Here is an 8,645-nt window from a genome sequence, read left to right on the forward strand (position 1 = left end):
TATGTTTGAAGTAGGAGCTGTATCAAAGCACACAATTATTATGCCATCATTTCTGTAAAATGTTTAACCAGATTATTTGTCATAATGAAATCATATACCAATTAATAATTGTATGAACGACACTTTTACTCATTCTAATATTTTTCTAAAAACAGCAGAACAAAAACCTGAGAAGAATTCACAACAAAGTTGACTTTTAGCCTCTCCTGCCTTTTTAATATGAATTCATTTTGTAAACTAGGCGACAAAAATTAATATTTTTCTTAATTGAAATGACATGATTTCTAAAAATCAATTTTTTTCAAAGAAAATCATAAAGAAGGTCAACTATTTATAATGTGAAACACAGAAATTGGACTAAAATACCTTAGTTATATATAGATGTCTACTTCCAAAGAACTAGTTATAAAAGTACTTCCTCAGACTTCTAACTTAGCAAGTGTGATCCAATTAACCATTGCCTTGAAGGCTTCTCTGCATGCACCTCTTGAGGTAGAGGTCACACAGAAGAGTTAATTGGAAATTTCAAAGTGGAATTTTAGGACAAATTAAAGTATTGCTTTCAGAAATCTGATTTGTTATAGATACATTGTAATTTGCCTGAAGCTATATTCTACCAATGACCTCATGTAAATTAGTTTAATATTGACTGACAACACAGGGTACAAAAAGATATATTAGTTAAATTACCTCATTGAATGTATGGTCTCAATTTGGTAGACCTGTTTAATGATGGATTGAAAGTGGAAAAATATATGGTATTAAGAAAAATGGCATAATTCCTATTTAACCTTACCAACAGGATAACCAACCCCAAGCACAAAGTTAACCATATTCTGATATGCAGCTCAACTACAGGCTACTATTTAAAAGGAAAACTTACGGATGCCTTATGACTATTGCTATCTTGAATAATTTATGACCTCTACTTCCTCTATCTCATCAAATTTCACTATAAAAATTGCTCTTTCCAAAGAAGGCAGTGAAATTAGCTTGCTTCCTATTGTTTAGTCACTTCTAGAGTCTCTTTGGGATCACCACACAACCAAAGAAAATAGAAATTGAATTACTTGTTAAGTGTGTGCTCAGGTCAAATTGGAATAGGACAAAAAAAGATCCTGCTTCCATTTAATGGTTCCTTTGGCCTTTGGCATACAGCCTCCCTTTCACTGAAAGGAATGGAAAAATATTCCTAGAGAGGAGTCCCTTCTTCATTCTACCATTCTACCATTTTTCTGATATAACTGTCTTTACAGAGTATTGTGGCCCAGATTTTTGGGGACATATGCTCAGGCAGTATCGCCTTTAAACAAAGACAAGGAAACCCCACATAGCAAACTAACAATCAAACACCATACACACACACACACACACACACACACAAATGTATTTTAAAAATCACATGAGGGCCAGCCCTGTGGCCTAGTGGTTAAACTTCTACATGCTCTGCTTCAACAGCCCAGGTTCGCAGGTTTGGATCCTGGGTGTGGACCTACATCACTTGTCAGCCACTCTGTGGTGGCAACCCACATAAAAATAGAGGAAGACTGGCATAGATGTTAGCTCAGGGTCAGTCTTCCTAAAGCAAAAAAGAGGAAGATTGACAGCAGATGTTAGCTCAGGGCCAATCTTCCTCAGCAAAAAAAAAAAAAAAAAAAAAATCACATGGATATCTCGGTCACTGGGGATTCAGTACCCAGTGATGGTTCAGTATAACTTGTAGAGCTCCGTGCCAGGAAATGCTTCTCAAAATTTCTTGCCCTTTGTCCTCAAAACAAAAGCTTATGATGTCCAAATGCCGTGACCTTTTGCAGCTTGTGCCAGCCTCTACCCTTATGGAAGATGGCATCTGATTTCGAGTACAGAGAGGGATTAAACAGCTAAAGAGCTTAGGTAAGATAATCTTTTTCTCTGAATGAATGAAATAGATCTTCCTTAACAAAATACTTTTTCTTAGAATTGCTGAAAGTCCATTTTCTTACCCGTTTTTGTGTTCCAATTGGTGACCCTGAAGGTATTCACAAATTATTGAAGTATTCTGCACAATTGAAATTAGCAGTAGAGGAAAATTTTGTAATATTGAACAATCTAATTTCTCTTATTCTTATTTTTTTTTTTTTTTTGGGAGGAAGATCAGCCCTGAGCTAACATGCATGCTAATCCTCCTCTTTTTGCTGAGGAAGACCGGCTCTGAGCTAACATCTATTGCCAATCCTCCTCCTTTTTTTCTTCCCCAAAGCCCCAGTAGCTAGTTGTATGTCATAGCTGCACATCCTTCCAGTTGCTGTATGTGGGACGCGGCCTCAGCATGGCCGGAGAAGCGGTGCGTCGGCGCGCCCGGGATCCAAACCCAGGCTGCCAGCAGCGGTGCGCGTGCTCTTAACCACTAAGCCACGGGGCCGGCCCTCTTATTCTTATTCTAATTCTTATTCTTTCTAGAAGAATCTAAGTTATATTACTGGAGCTATTCCTATTTTTTCATGCCATGTTAGTTCATTTACTTCATCATATAATCTTGTGTTATTGACTAACTATATCACAGTTTATTCATGCACTCACTTATTTTAGGTTTTTTCCATGTTTTTCTTTTTTGTTTTGGAAGAATGCCCCTGCAATCATTCTTGTACATGTCTATTCTTTCATACTTGCAGGATTTCTCCTGGGTATCTACCTGTGGCTGGAATTGCTGAAGTGACATACATGAAATGTGATCCTAGTTCTTGATCTTGGCAACTAGATGGATATTGAACGCTAGAATTGTGAGTAGCTTTATTTTTATAAAAAAGTAATTAAATTTCAATTTACTTAATTAAATTTTGCTAACTTTTATAGTATGTTAGAACATGATTAATTTCAAAGCACAGTCACAGAGCAGAAAAAGGAGACTGTGGAGTGCTGGGGTAGGGGAGAGATGGCACTTACAAAGAGATGGTCAGAGTAGGTCCTAGTAAGATGATACTTGATCCTATATCTGAAGAAGGTGAGGGAATGACCATGAGGAATAAGCCATGAGGAATCTTGAGGAAGAGGGAACAAGACCCTAAGGCAGTGCAATGCCCTATGTCTGAGGAAGAACAGAGAAGTTCATATGACTACAGTGATGTGAATCAGGGGGAAATAATAGGAGATGAGGTCTCAGAGGTAATAAGACAGGGATCTGGGCAGCTCATGTAGAGGCCATTGTGAGGACGTTGGCTTTTACTCTGTGTGAAAGAAGGAGCTGTCATTTGATCTTAATCAGAGGAATGATCTGATCTGACATGTTTTTAAAGGACCACTTTGGCATAACACTGGAGGAGACAGTATAGCACAGAGACTGGTGCATGTGAATACAAAGCTAAAAATGAGTCAAAGAATACATCTTTTCTGTTTTTTTTTGTTGTTGTTGCTGAGGAAGATTTGCCCTGAGCTAACATCTGTGCCAATCTTCGTCTATTTTGCATGTAGGTTGCCGCCACAGCATGGCTGACGAGTGGTGTAGGTCCACGCTCGGGAACCGAACCCAGGCTGCCGAAGCAGAGCATGCCGAACTTAACCACTGGGCCGGCCCCCAGCTTTTCTTTATATTTGTTGTGGTGTGTGTCTTTTGGGAGGAGGTGTGCGTGCACATAGAATACAGGCAGTGGATTTTCACTCCACTTCTTTAGAGAGGACAATGTATAGAAACATATTTGTCAAATAGATGAAGATCCTAACTTTATCAATCCTTAAAAGAGTATTCCACGCATAAAATGATTTCACTAAAAGTCCAGCTTAGTCATAAAACAATTTTTCTTACTTAAAAGATGACTGATGGGAATTAAAGGGTTAAAACAGTATTACTATCTGACAATTGACTGAAGATGTCAATGGTCATGCGAGAGTGAACACTGAACTAGGGAAAAATTTGGTCTAATCTTCAAGGAATCTGAATTTATTATTGTAATGTAAAAGAATCTCTGTTCTGCTTCCAAATCTAGAGGAAATAGTTCTCCAAGGTCTGAGGAGAAAAGTTTTTCCTAGACTCTAATGTTTTTCCTAAAGATTTAAAAAAAATTTTTTTTTGCAGCGGTCATTAGAAAAGTTTTTGTCCTTGAAAGGTTACCTAAGTCAATAGATTTTTGTTGCAAGTGCTCTCCAGCATTTCAGCTGTATGTGCTTATTTCTGCAGTGGTATGAGACATTGTTCTTGTAAAAATTTTCATCCGTATGGTGGAAAATCAGAAACAAGTATTTTAGAGTGTATTATTTTCTGCCAAAGGTTATTCCGATGCTGTTAAATGATGAGGTTAGTTCTTTGAACAGTTAATGTCCCTCTCAAGATTCTATGTGATACAAGTGACAATTACAATAGATAAACTTTAAAAATAGTTCAAGAGGCTGAATTGTGTGAATCTGTTATTTTTATGATGTCTTAGAAAGTGAAAAACATGCACAAAGTTTTATGCTGTTTCAAGAAGCATTAGAAAATGAGAGAGAATATCCTTACTTATGGAGAGTTCATGAAGATAATTTTATTTAGAATGTATTAGGAAAGGCTAGAAAAAATTAATACAATTCCAATAAATATAAAACAGTTTTATGATTTAAGATGCGTAGAGTCTCCTGACTTTCTTTCTTCCTTCCTTCTTTCCATCTTTCCTTCTTTCCTTCTCTCCTTCCTTCTCTTTCTTTTTTTCTATCTATCTGTCATCTATCTATCATCTATCTATCTATCTATCTATCATCTATCTATCTATTTATCTATCTATCTATCTATCTATCTATCTATCTATCTATCTATCTATCTATCTAGCCATCTTTCTCTTCCTTACACATAGAATATAAAAGTTAGGAAAAAAGTAGAGAGTTAAAAAACTTCAGAGGTAAAAGGTATAGAAACAAGCAAGACTTCAAAAGTCTGAAAAGGGCCATTGGTCATTAAGATATTGCCCATATTAAAAAAGTTGAGGAGTCAGAAAGTTGATTAGAAACCATGCTGACAGAGAAAGCATAGATGCTAGGTATCACCTGGCACCCCTCGCATTTTCCTCTTGCATAGTCGCTGGACTGCTTAGACACTGAACACAATCCAGAAGTTCTGTCCAGACAGGAAGATTATCCAGGCAACTACTGTGACTAATAACAAAAAGGGATTTGAATGTCAAACAACTCTCCCTCCTTCTTCCTTTCTTTTTTCTTATTTACCAACATTAAAGAACTTAATTACAAATTTGATGAAGGTGTGAAGACATGATCCCACAGTCATTCTCTTTGGCCATCTAACCACCAAAAATTCAGTATTGCTAAATCTACTGCTCTGTGTGTTATGGGGGAAAAAAAAATCGATTCTTCTGGAGAGGACATCATTTACTGGCATGTGAGGGCTGTTTTTGTTTAGAAAAATGCACACTGTAATATTTGTGTAATATTTGGTTGGTGGTAGGATTACAGAAATCTTCAAAGCCAGGCATCTCCACTCAACTAGGTCACTGGCACGTGATGGAGGCAGAGCCCATTAAATGCTCTTTCTCACCATCATTAGACCAAAAGATGGGATACAAAGAGACAACGACACTAGGTTTCTTCCAGCAGCTCTGTTGGAATGGAGGACACGAGTGACAATGGCTGATGTCCAGCAGTGCCAGTGACAGTAGAAGCACTCTACCATATTGGATCTGAGCTGCCAAGCCTCTGTCTCTTGCTGCTTCTAATTCCAGTGAGATTTCAGAATCTGCTTCTTCAGGCTTCTCATTCTGTGAGCTACTTCATATTTGTCTAAATTCATTTTCTACATGCGTGGCCAGAGTTCATTTCTAAAGTCCTCAACCAGCAACCAATAAAGCTGACTGATGCAAATGTTAAGGAATATTTCCTAGATACTGACAACTTTTACTTAGAATTTGCTGATTTTAATAAGCTTTTGGTTTTTCATTAAAAAAATCTGATGGTATGATAATTTATGCAATATTTTCTCTAAGAATTTGACCCAGAATTGTGATTGTATGAAGCAGGTAAAAATGGATTTTATTAAGTCATCTAGTGTTATTTGTCAACTTTGTGATTTTGGGGTGATTCATCCTAAATTGGTTTCTTGCAGTCAGTAGAGGCTTTTGTTAATTGTTTAATAATAATTCATAATTTCACTTCTGTAACTTGAAAATATTTATTCCAATTTTGAGCATTCAATAAGTGAAAACCTTCTGTGCTTTATTTTGAGATAAATTTATTTTTAAAGGATAAAAATAAAAGAGCTATTTTATAAGGAAGAATTAATATTTCCATTTTCTTTCTCTTCTTTGGCTTTTAAACTCTTTAAATGGAACCAAGTATCCACAAACACTAGGGAGGCCTACCCTTTCTGTAACAAGTATAGAATAAATGGACAAACCTCAGGGGCCAGACTTGAAAGGAAATATCCTAAAGATAATTAACGTTCATTTTTCAGACTAGGGGAAAATGCCTGTGTGGGGCGTATTTTTAGTTCTAACTCATTTTTTAACCTAAATATACAGGAGAAAGATTATTGTTGCAGGTTTTCAATAGAAATTGCCTTGAGAATCTTTCTTTTTGAAGCATTTCTCTGGGTTACATTGAAAATTTGCAATAACAAAGTGATTATTATCAATATATTCATTTTTTAACATTTAACATACTTGGTTAGTGAATCTCTACCAAGCTAAGCACAGTTTTCCTTTAGCTAAAGTTATACTTTCACCTTTGCTTAAACCAGAATACAGAATTTAAATAAATGGAATGGTGAGATCTGTATGGATCAAAGGAAAGTTTAAAAATTAGGGCATCCTGGATTTCTTAGTTCAAATCCCATCTGATCTCTTCTTTCGCCATGGTACAAAAGTTGGCCTTCATATAACCAAGTATAAAATTGGCCCAAATCTAAGTAGAATCTCATTTTCAAAATGAATGCTGAGCTAAAGCTCTTGAGCATATGAATTATAAAGATGCCTTTGTGACCACAGGTTTCATAGATGGAGATGTGCCAAGAGATTTGGAGTGGAAATGGTTACACGCGATATGCTTTGTTCATCTCATGCACAATTTGCTGATAACTTTCAATGTCGAGATGCTCTCTACAGAACGTTGTTAAGTACAGCTGTAAATATGTGCTATATCTTGTAAATCTTGATTTTGATAGCCATTATACATAGGAGAGTTGTGAGACTTTCACTAGCGTCAGGTGTAAAACATGTCCTTGAAAGATTTTAGTAAAGAATGGAAATATCCAAATCCATGATACTGAGGTGTTTCATCAAAATCTACGTTGAATAGAAATAGATTATAGCATGATGTATGATTCAGAAATGCCTCAAAAGAAGGTAACAGAAAAATGCAATTGAAGAGATAGATCTAGCACTGAATTGTCAGATTGGTATCATATAGATGGAAATGGCTACTTCAATTAGCTATTTGCATCAATCAAACAGGAACTTTTTTTTTGAGCTCTTAGTTGACAAAACAACAAAAGTCCTAACATTTCTTATCAGCGTCCATAAATTTGTTCATTCAAATGATATATATTGAGTTCCTATTATGTGCAATGTGCAATGATGGGTTACAAAGTTTAATTAAGTATGAGGACTTATTCAAAGTGAAATTACCTTTTGAGTAATAAGCTGTTGTGACACTAAGTTAAAGTGAATTTTATGTTTAATTATTCCCTCTATTGTTAAGATAGCCAATCAAAATATTGCCACTTTTAGCCAATAAATAATTACTTGAGTATTTAAATATTTAAATTTAAGCAAACATGATGACAGAACAAAATATATCTTTGAATAGGAAAAATTAAACCTGAAATGTACTGTACTATATATTAATTCATTACAAAATTAAAAATTTCCAAACGTATAAAAGATATGTTTTGTTTGCTTTGTGACACACAAAGGTTAATAAAGTTGAATTAACATATGAATAATTTAGCATAAAAATTTTAAAAATCAAAGTTAATGCTACACTAAATATAGGAACTTATCTTTTGAAAAAATGCTTATAGCTGAAGTATATATACAGAGCACATAACAAAGTTAATTATTATACATAAACTTTATTTCAAGTTTCTTTTGTAGATTTTGATGTTCTTTAAGTAATTTGAACATCTAAAGGAAAAATATAGTAGGCAGAATAGTTTGATTTTATTAACATATATTTTCTCCTTCATTTGGTAAGAATATAATTCATTTTCTCACCATCCCCGTGAAGCAGGTAAATATTATTATTTCCATAATTCAGATGTCAAACAGAGAAGTCCAGAAGTTAAGGCTAAGGCTACTGATATAAACCATGGCAGATTCACAATACAAATAGGTATTCATAAGCAACTTTGTTCAAAAGCCATAGGGCTGAAGTATGTGATTCTCTATCTCTCTTCCTACTCGTGAATTTTCCTACTCCTTCCTACTTCTTTCCAAAGCTTTAAAGGAGAGTTGTACAATTATGTTTCAAAATACCTCTTTAAAACTAGTCGAGCAAAAATGTATAAAATTTGCAAAAGTAAAAATTACAGAATATAATATACTATATTGAGTGGCTAGAGCATCTTTACTGTTTTGGGTCAATTAAAATATATATTTTCAAGCACTCAAGTATAATTTTAGTTGAGATCTCAACAAAAAAAAATTGATTCAAACACAATGCTTTAGAATGAATTTTTTTTCTTTTTTTTTTCG

This window comes from Ceratotherium simum, chromosome 28 (assembly GCF_057802395.1).
Source record: "Ceratotherium simum simum isolate JZ-2026a chromosome 28, ASM5780239v1, whole genome shotgun sequence".
In the NCBI taxonomy this organism is placed as follows: domain Eukaryota; kingdom Metazoa; phylum Chordata; class Mammalia; order Perissodactyla; family Rhinocerotidae; genus Ceratotherium; species Ceratotherium simum.